The sequence below is a fragment of the Mustela nivalis genome, assembly GCF_964662115.1.
Source record: "Mustela nivalis genome assembly, chromosome: 2".
In the NCBI taxonomy this organism is placed as follows: domain Eukaryota; kingdom Metazoa; phylum Chordata; class Mammalia; order Carnivora; family Mustelidae; genus Mustela; species Mustela nivalis.
The window spans coordinates 78,757,256-78,766,366 of record NC_139021.1 but is presented as its reverse complement, the minus strand read 5'-3'; the positions used below and the strand labels follow the sequence as shown (position 1 = coordinate 78,766,366).

The following is a 9,111-nucleotide window of genomic DNA, read 5'->3' as shown; positions in this document are numbered from 1 at the left end:
CGGCCTCAGCAATGGACACCACAAGCTGAATCAAGTAGTTCATGTCCCTCTTCTCACTTAAGAAAACAGATGGTAAATTTGATTGCTTCAACTAAAAACATTGAAGGGGGAAATTTGGGCAACTAATTATTTCCCTAAAGGTCATTTGAATTGATAATGATTGTGTTTTTCAGGGACAGATGGTTGGAGACTACAAGAAGCAACAAAAGTCAAGTCCAAGACTTGACCTGCACCCTGCTTTCAGGGCCCGAACACAGGCTCTACTGAAAGATTGCCAGGGCACCTTTTGACTGGCTTCTCATCCATAAGAAAATGAGATCTTCAGAGGTCATCTTTAGATATCAGTTACAAATGAGGAGACACCTACGACCAATGTTCAGCGTGTGTGGCATGTTTTAGTCTAGGAGAGAGAGGTCTTTAAACAGGTTGCAGTTTTTGCAACCATGCTTTGCCATTTCTTCATTTTTGCATAGGAGAAACTACAGCGAGGAAGGATCCAGGGCTTCTCGCCACTTCCCAGAGACTCTGCCCAATGCTGCCCTCCTGTGGCCCAGGGCTCAGGGAGGACCCCAAACCTTTGCAAGTTCCTGCTTTTCCTCACTCTGCTGCCATGGCCACCGCTCCTGCCTCTCCCTGCACAAGGCTCTACCAGTATCTTCCTTTGCTGTCATTTTTCAGGGATACTTGGTATGATTTTTATTTGTATTTAATGCTTTCATTATCACAGCCTCTCCACAACACATCCAAAACCTCACAACGTATACACCTTTTACCTGTATGATTTCTGACTTGGACATTTTGCATCCCCAAATCTCTCCAAATTAGGACTATGAGGCTTGCAGTTTTACAACAATAATTGTAACAACAAATAACATTTATTAAGTACTTGCTTTGTGCCAGGCATACTACTAGTTTACACAAATTATCTCATTTTGTCACATCTAACTGCTTCTAGGCATATGCTTACATTTGCCAGTAGCACTTAAAATTAATTAAAATAAAGATATTGTGGATTATTTTAGAAAGCAATGTCTCAATATACTAAAGTAAAATCCATAGAATAAAATATTTTAAGGTCTTACAAAATGTACAACACTAAATTATTATAGGATACTATTAAATTTATGTTTCTATCATTGAAAATAAAGCTATTTTCTGGTAAGTAGTACCCACTTACTTTTTATCCTATCTTTATGCCTTTCTCAAACTCCTAGAAACCAGAGCTTCTAATATGTCAGATAAATCAATTAGATTCCTACATTCAATTTGATCCTTTGAGAAATACATAAAGTGATTCTGTTGTTGCATTAACTCCAAAATTGTTTTGCATAAGAACCAGCATGACATTAATTGTGGCAGGAGGGCTGAACAACATGCGATACGACCTTCACTAATCTTTCACGTTCCATTTGCAAGCTGTATGCTGTCCCTGATCAAAACTCTTATTTATTATTAAGAATTATATTATTCTCCAAATGAGTGAATTTTCTGAGACAGGAAATGAAGGACCGCTAACACTGAGAGTGTATTTTTCCTGTCTCAGTATTAATATGTGATATATATTCATATTAATAACAACTCTGAAAACTAGTTTAATTTCTTCTACACATAAGCAAAAAAACAGTATGTGCTAAAATCTGAATCCTAGCAGCAGTGGTATGGATATAGAATATTGGGTTTTTTTTGAATGTACAGCCACTTCTAGTATTTCATTAGAGCACATGTAGAGGCAGCTGTCACAGAGGTCCATCAGAGCTGGGTTAGATGAAGACAAACAATGCAGGCTTTGAGGGTCAGCCATAGCTGCAGCTCAAAAGTTTCCGTTTCTCATCGAAGGGCACTATAGGATCGTTGTCTTCCTCCTGGAGGCAAAAAGAATAAATCAATTATGTTACTGACATCCCTCCACAGCAGACTGAAAAGTCTTTTTTTGCAGTCTCAGAAGAGACAGTGAAAACTCAAGATTTCTTAAGAAAATGTGGAAATTTCAAAACTATATTCACGGTCAAGTTTGTCATCTCTGCAATGTTTGCATCAAGTCCACCATCATTTTATTTCTGTGGCAGAATCTACTAGCGCAAAATTTCACAGAGGTATTTCCAACTGAAGGAAATGCTTGAAAGGCTGAACATTTCTGTACCTTGTTTAGTAATAAAATTCAGCTTTAAGTTATTATCATTAACTTCATGTATATTAATCACAGATGGTGACTGCTTATGCAAAAAGACCACTTCCTGCTAGCCCCAAATACTTTCCAATTCTATTAAGTAAACGGATAATTAATAAATACAAAATAATACATGAAAAGATAGTCTTTTTTGAAATAGTGGATTTCCCATATAGAAAACAACATCAGCTAAGATGTCCAATACCATCTACTCATGTTGCCAGCGATGGGAGTGGCCAAACCAACTTTCATGGAGTTGCTGCACATTAACTGGTCCACTCTTTTAGATAATAAAGACCTATTAAAATTCAGATGCACATGTTTTCTGACCTGAAATTTTATTCCTAGAAGTCTATTATACAGATACAGCCATCCAATCATACAAAGATTTTATGTGTCAGGATATTCACTGCAGCAATTAAATAACTTTCTTCCTTAATAAAGAAGAACACAATAGAGTTCTTAAAAAATGTCCACATATGCTCTCGGTGTATGGATATATTATACATACACACATACACGTGTCTTTCCACGTATGTTATGTACACAGATATACACGATTTCTGGAACAATTTATTAGAAAGTATTTGTAATGTGGCGTATATTTTTCCAAACCACGTTTCAAAGAAAATAGGGAGTCCTAATCAAATCTTTAAGACCTCAGATAAAACTTCAAAGGTAAAGTAGGACTTTGTGTACACACTTGATAATTACAACCCAGCAAATTTTAAGTCAAAGCGACTCACACGGAACTGATAGTCAAAATTGTGAAGCCACAGCATTTCAGAGCTAAAAGGAGCCTAAAGGTCATCATATGCACATTTCCTTCAAAAAAAAAATAATAACCTGGAGTCCCCCATTTCCCAAAATGTGTTCAAGTAAAAATTAGTTCAAAAAATGAATCCATGTTCAAAAAAACTGTGGAAATTCTGGTTAAATACAGTAACATATGGTGGTTCTATACAAAATCACCTCAGAGTCTCTAACGCACTCATGTGTCCTGTAAATCTCCAAAAGGAGGTTATTATATCCAGGATTCTCCAAATTGCTAGACATCAGCTCCTGACTTAACAAAACACCTTAATGTGTATCTTAATGGCTCTACAGAACACATTTGGAAAAGGTGAATCTACAGGAATATATATTCCAAGTTTATCAAAGTAAAGAAATTTCAATTTAAAAATATATGAAGCCATTCTAAAACTTAAACTATCATGTTCCAAAATACCAATTAAACAAAGGATAGTTAATATGCAGTCTCCTTAATCATACAAACTCAGGTCTTAACACAAAGCATTTAGACACTGAATGTTCACACATCGAGCGTAACAGATGCCTGTGTCCATCGGTGTCTCATTCATTTGAAGTTCTAAGGGCCCCATGTATATTGTTCTCAACAGATGCTAAGTGAGTTCTAATCTACCAGAGTGTGGTTTCTTCCTGGTAAATTTAGGTACTCACTCTGCTAAAAATCCCCCTCCAGAAGAAACTAAAGATAGTAATGCCCCATGCTTGTTGGGCTGCTTCTCCTCTACAAGGCACTGTGAGGATGATTTTTATGTTAGCCTCTCCACCCCCAGCCCCAAAAAATGGATGCTTCATCTTGTTCACTGTAGACACCAAATTACCTGGGTAAATACTTCAATCGATCACAATCTGTGGTACAAATTTGAAACCAGGGAGGCCAAGGTTCGAGTTCCAGCTCTGCGATTTTAGGCAATCTACTCACCCCTTCTGAGCTTCAGATGATCGTGGATCCAGATAGAACCTTCATAGGGATGTGTGAGAATGTAGTATGACAACAGATGAAAGGTGAGAACAGTGAGTCCCAGGCACATAATCAAGCTATTAGTGAGGATTTCAGCTGATTCTACGACATCTCACTAGCTGGAAATTGAACTACACGATGGCCTATTATTTTCCACAGCATGTGTTCAAAATTTACTTTCTAGAATTTCCGAGAAAGTTTTCATGGAAGGAAATTATACTCGATCACCTTTGCACTGTATTCCCAAGGCCCAACACAGAACCTGGCCCACAGCAAACACTCAAAGAAAATGTGTGTGTGTGCACGTGTATATACATAAAAAAGTATACAAAATGACAGGAACAACTTTATTTTTTAATTTTATTTTCTAAATTTGTATCAAAATTGCACATTTACATAAAGGGTTACATAGTTCTAGAATATTTCCTACGAAAACTAGCAGGTCCCTATCTCTTATGCCAACCTCTTACACCGATTTCCTCAACTCTCTTAACTGATTATTTTATTAACACCACAGAGCTAATTAAACAGTGTGATTTTTATTACTCCTTTTCAATTTTAAGTATTATCTCTTGACTTTTCCCATGGAAAATGAAGATTTGACCCTCCTTCCTCCTGTCAGACATCTCCCCACTCCAACATACACCACCCACATGTATCTAAACTCTTCCCTCCCTCCGTCCTTCCAATATGGTTATATAGTAATTTTGGCTGGATCAGTTTCAGTTCTATTATTTCTATTACTGTAATGAAGTAAATCTAATCCAGAGCTGAATTATGTGTATTCATGTATCATTTTTTTTTTCCCTATACTTCTTTTCTCCCTCTGGAGTGAGTAACTGTAATTATCTTGGTTCTTCCCACCTTACTTTTCTCTGTACTCAATCCAAAGCTACCTCCCAATCGTCTGACTCTCAAGAAGTTTAAGGCATATCATGCAATCTATTTCATCTTCCTGGAGAAAGTTCTAGAACCTTCTCATTTGCTCACATCTAGACTCACGACGTCTATCTCTATAACCCCACTTCACAATTGTTTTGGGCATCTCCTTTGCTGGAGCTCGTTTCCCAAATGCTCCGTCTGTTTTCTCCATTTTGGTGAGGCTTATCTTCTAGTAGCTTCTCAGGAAATAATCTTCAATAACCTTGATATTTAAAAAGGAATACTTTAAGCTTGACTAGCTAAAAAATTCTAGTGAGTTGTAATTTTCCCTCAGAATTCATGCTTGACATTTAGCTTCCAGTGTTGCTATTTATTGGTCTGATGTCCAAATTCCAGGTTCTTTCAATGTTTTTTTCTCCCTGTAATTCCTCCCTCAGTGTCTAGAAATTAGTGGTGCCTTGCTGTGGGTGCACTTTGATCAATATGCTGGAAATTCAATGGGTCTTTTAAAACCTTAAATGTATATTCATGAGTCCTGAGAAAATGTTTAAATAATTTTGTTGCTTCTTCCTCTCTTCCATTTTCTCTGCTCTCTCTCTCTCTCTCTCTCGTTTTCCTATTATTTGGATAATGGACCACCTGCGCTGGTTCTACAATTTTCTAACTTATTTGTTTTTGTTCTACTTTCTAAGAAATTCAGTTCTGCCTTCTGATTCTCCTAGAGAAATTTATGCCATCGTGTTTATGATTTCCAAAAGCTTTTTAGACTATTCCTTTTCTTCACAGCATTCACTTCCCATTTCGTGGTTGTAGTTTCTTCCCTGACCTATCTGAAGACATGAATTGATCACTTTTTTTTTTAACTTTTCCTAAGTATTTATTCCTTATATCTTGCCTTCTTCTATTTGTTTTGGGCTCTTCTGTATTATACACCTTTTTCAAATGTCTGTAACTGTTCATACCGAAGAATGGGAACAACCACTATAAAACAACAACAAAAACCGAGAGTGGAGGGGCACCTGGGTGGCTCGGTGGGTTGAAGCCTCTGCCTTCGGCTCAGATCATGACCCCAGGGTCCTAGGATCAAGCCCCGTATCGCATCGGGGTATCTGCTCAGTGGGGAGTCTGCTTCTCCCCCTGCCCCCCCACCTGCCTCTCCGCCTACTTGTGTTCTCTGTCAAATAAATAAATAAAAATATTTTTTAAAAAAACAAGAGCAGAGACTCCAAGCACACAAGAGGGCACTTATTTATCTGCCCTGCTTTTACCACAGAATGTTCCAGCTGGGCCATTTTGTTAAGAAGTCCCTTGGGGTACTCAGGTTCTCCAGAAAGACCCTTCGAGCTCCCTATCTAGAGAGTAGAGGCCTTTCTGGCAGTGTCCTGGAGGCCAAGTGGGGGAGGAGAGAACACAGGACATGAGGATATTATTTAATTATTCTATTTTTCAGTGAGGTATCCTGATACTCAATAGCACCTATGTCCCCTAATAAGGAGACTCTCTCTTCATCAGCTTTCAACCGCTACACATGATTTCAGTCTCCTCTACTCCAGCTTCTAGAGATTATCTGCTGCCAATTCCTGAGCCTTTGAGAGAATGTCACGTAAACAGGCATGTTCCTCACATCTGCTAAGTCTGTTACCTCACAACCATCTCCTTCCAGCTTCCAAAATATTTTTGGTGCTGTCTCTTTTGTTTTCTCTTCCTAGTCGTTTTGTGTACGTAAAAAAAAAAAATTTAAAAAACAAACACCTTTCCTGTTATTTTAATGCAATTTGTAGTAGAAACAAAATTAATTGCCTATGTTCAATGGATTATCATTGTTTGATTAAAAAAAGTTATTTTTATACATTTGTGTATTTTCTCAAGTTTCTACCATAACTGTATTACTTGATAATCAGAATATATATTTATTCAGAAAAACCATCTAAAGAAATGATACTTTCAATATACAAAGGCCATCAAACTGACTGGCTCCCCTTTGCGACTTCCTCCAAATACCCATCTATGTATGTATAAAAAATAAGAAAGATTAATTCTAAAAAAGAATGTTCTATTATAAAATGATCACTGTTCATAACAAGACCCTGAAGTATGGCTATACCCTAAGAAGTCCTCTAAATCATCTGCTATTTCAGTATAATTGTAACAGATGCTATCTTTCACATGTGAGTATTTTTGAACTTTAAATTACCTTCTATGAAGAGACCCCAGGGAATGAGTGCAAATCAAATCACTACTGGGAGAATTTCCTGAAAAGCTATCAAAAATAAACAAGCACATAAAAGGAAAAGAAATAATAATAAAATAATAAAAAGACACACATGCACACGTGCCCTACTTCTCAGAGGCCACTGCAGGTCCCAGGGCTGACCTAAGTGCTGGTCTGGCTCTGCTCACTGATAACCCATTAAAGTTTCCCTCCCTAAGTAAGATAATCCAGGGTATAATTTCCAAAATAAGAATCTTTTAAGAAATAGGGATGGGGTGCCTGGGTGGCTCAGTTAAGCACCTGCCTTCTGCTTGGTCCTGGGATCCAACCTGGCAACAGGCTTCCTGCTCAGCGTGGAGTCTGCCCCTCCCTTTGCCTCTCTCTCTGCTAATGTTCTCTCTTTCTCTCTCTCAAATAAATAAAATCCAAAAAAAAAAAAAAAAAGAAAGAAAGAAAGAAAGAAAGACAAAATAAACAAATAAATAAATAGGGATGTGATGGACGTGAGGATTCTCGCTTTCAGAATTGTCTCTTTGTCGTGTGTGTTAGAAGAGCACTCTCTTGGGGGAGTTTTCACAGGCTGCTTTAATTTAGAGTTAACCATGTACCTGATTTACTCCCAACACTGGGCTGTAAGCCCCTTTGGGGAAAGACCATGTATGTCTGATGATGTTTTTATTTTCACACAGTCCCTAAAATACCACCATACACAAAACAGAAGACTAAAAATAAATGTTCTTCCATGACATACAAGGACGCACAGCCACCTTTTTCCCCCCAACATACCCACTAATAACATCAGGTCACGAGAAAGGAAATAAAGAGAGAAAGGAGGATGAGAAAGGAAGAGGTCCGGAGTGTCCAATGCATTTGAAGATTCAGAGAAAAGAATGTGAGGAAAATGCTACTATTTTTGGAAAGAGAAGTCAAAGCATATCAGAAATAAGAAAGGAGTGCTGGATTATTTAACATTATTCTAAAAGTACTATATGCTACAATAAATATTGACATTAGAAAGGAGAAGACTGTCATTATTTACGTATGTGATCAAGGTCTGTTTAGAAAATTCAAAATACTCAGCTACAATATTACTGGAAACTATGTGAAAGGTCAGTTAAGAAAGCCAAGGACAGGGACACCTGGGTGGCTCAGTGGGTTAAGCCTCTGCCTTCGGCTCAGGTCATGATCTCAGGGTCCTGGGATCAAGACCCACATCGTGCTCTCTGCTCAGCGGGGAGCCTGCTCTCTCTCCCTGCCTCTCGGCCTAGTTGTGATCTCTCTCTCTCTCTGTCAGATAAGTAAACAAAATCTTTAATAAAAAAATAAATAAAATAAAAATAAATTTTAAAAAAGAAAGCCAAGGACAAACCTAAGCAATTATTTGTTCAGTGAAGAAACATTAACCCATAGAAAGATATAATAATGGAAAATGATGCTAATCAAAACAGATGACAGCAGTAACAATAACCATAAAAAAAGAAAAAGAAAACAATAATAGTAATAGCTCACATTTGTTGAACGCCAACTTCTGCTAAGTGCTGGGCTGTGCATTTTACCCTATTTAATTTCATCATCTCTAGAAAGTGTTACTCCTAGTATCGTTACCTCATAGATGAGGACCCTGAGGCTGATGGAGTATCACTGATTTGCCCAAGGTGTGGAACAGGTGGCGGTGCCATATTCCCCATCGAGCCACACCCAAGGCTGACTCTAGAGCCCAATGCACACCTTGTATTAGTCTAGTGATGAGAGAACCATCCAACGAATGAAGAACATAAACACTTTTAACAAGCCCTGACCTATGCATTGTTCCTTAATAGAAAGATTCAATACCAATTCTCCTTAAATCCCTCTATATATTCAACGCAACCCAAATGAAACATTCTAGCAAGATTTTTTTGCTTTTTCTTTTCTCAAACTCTTTTTCACACACCCCCTTTCTTTCACTCTTTATTTCGACTATTCTGATAAAATGATGCTACAGCTTATCTGGAAGAACTAAGTATGGGAAAACAGCCAGGAAAATTCTGCAGAAAGGGCTAGGTGAGGACCCTTGTCCTACCAAACACTAAACCATACACA

The 9,111-nt window shown here is 37.7% G+C and overlaps 1 protein-coding gene across 2 annotated transcripts in view; it reads right to left on the bottom strand.

Annotated features, from left to right (window-relative positions):
• Nucleotides 1–856: 856 nt before the first annotated feature.
• Nucleotides 857–9,111, bottom strand: part of CA8 (carbonic anhydrase 8) — an 88,113-nt gene continuing 79,858 nt past the window's right edge. For both annotated transcript variants that reach the window (XM_082719372.1, XM_082719371.1), the window contains one exon: nucleotides 857–1,862. The gene's annotated coding sequence lies outside the window, so the exon portion shown is untranslated. The remainder of the gene's footprint in view (nucleotides 1,863–9,111) is intronic.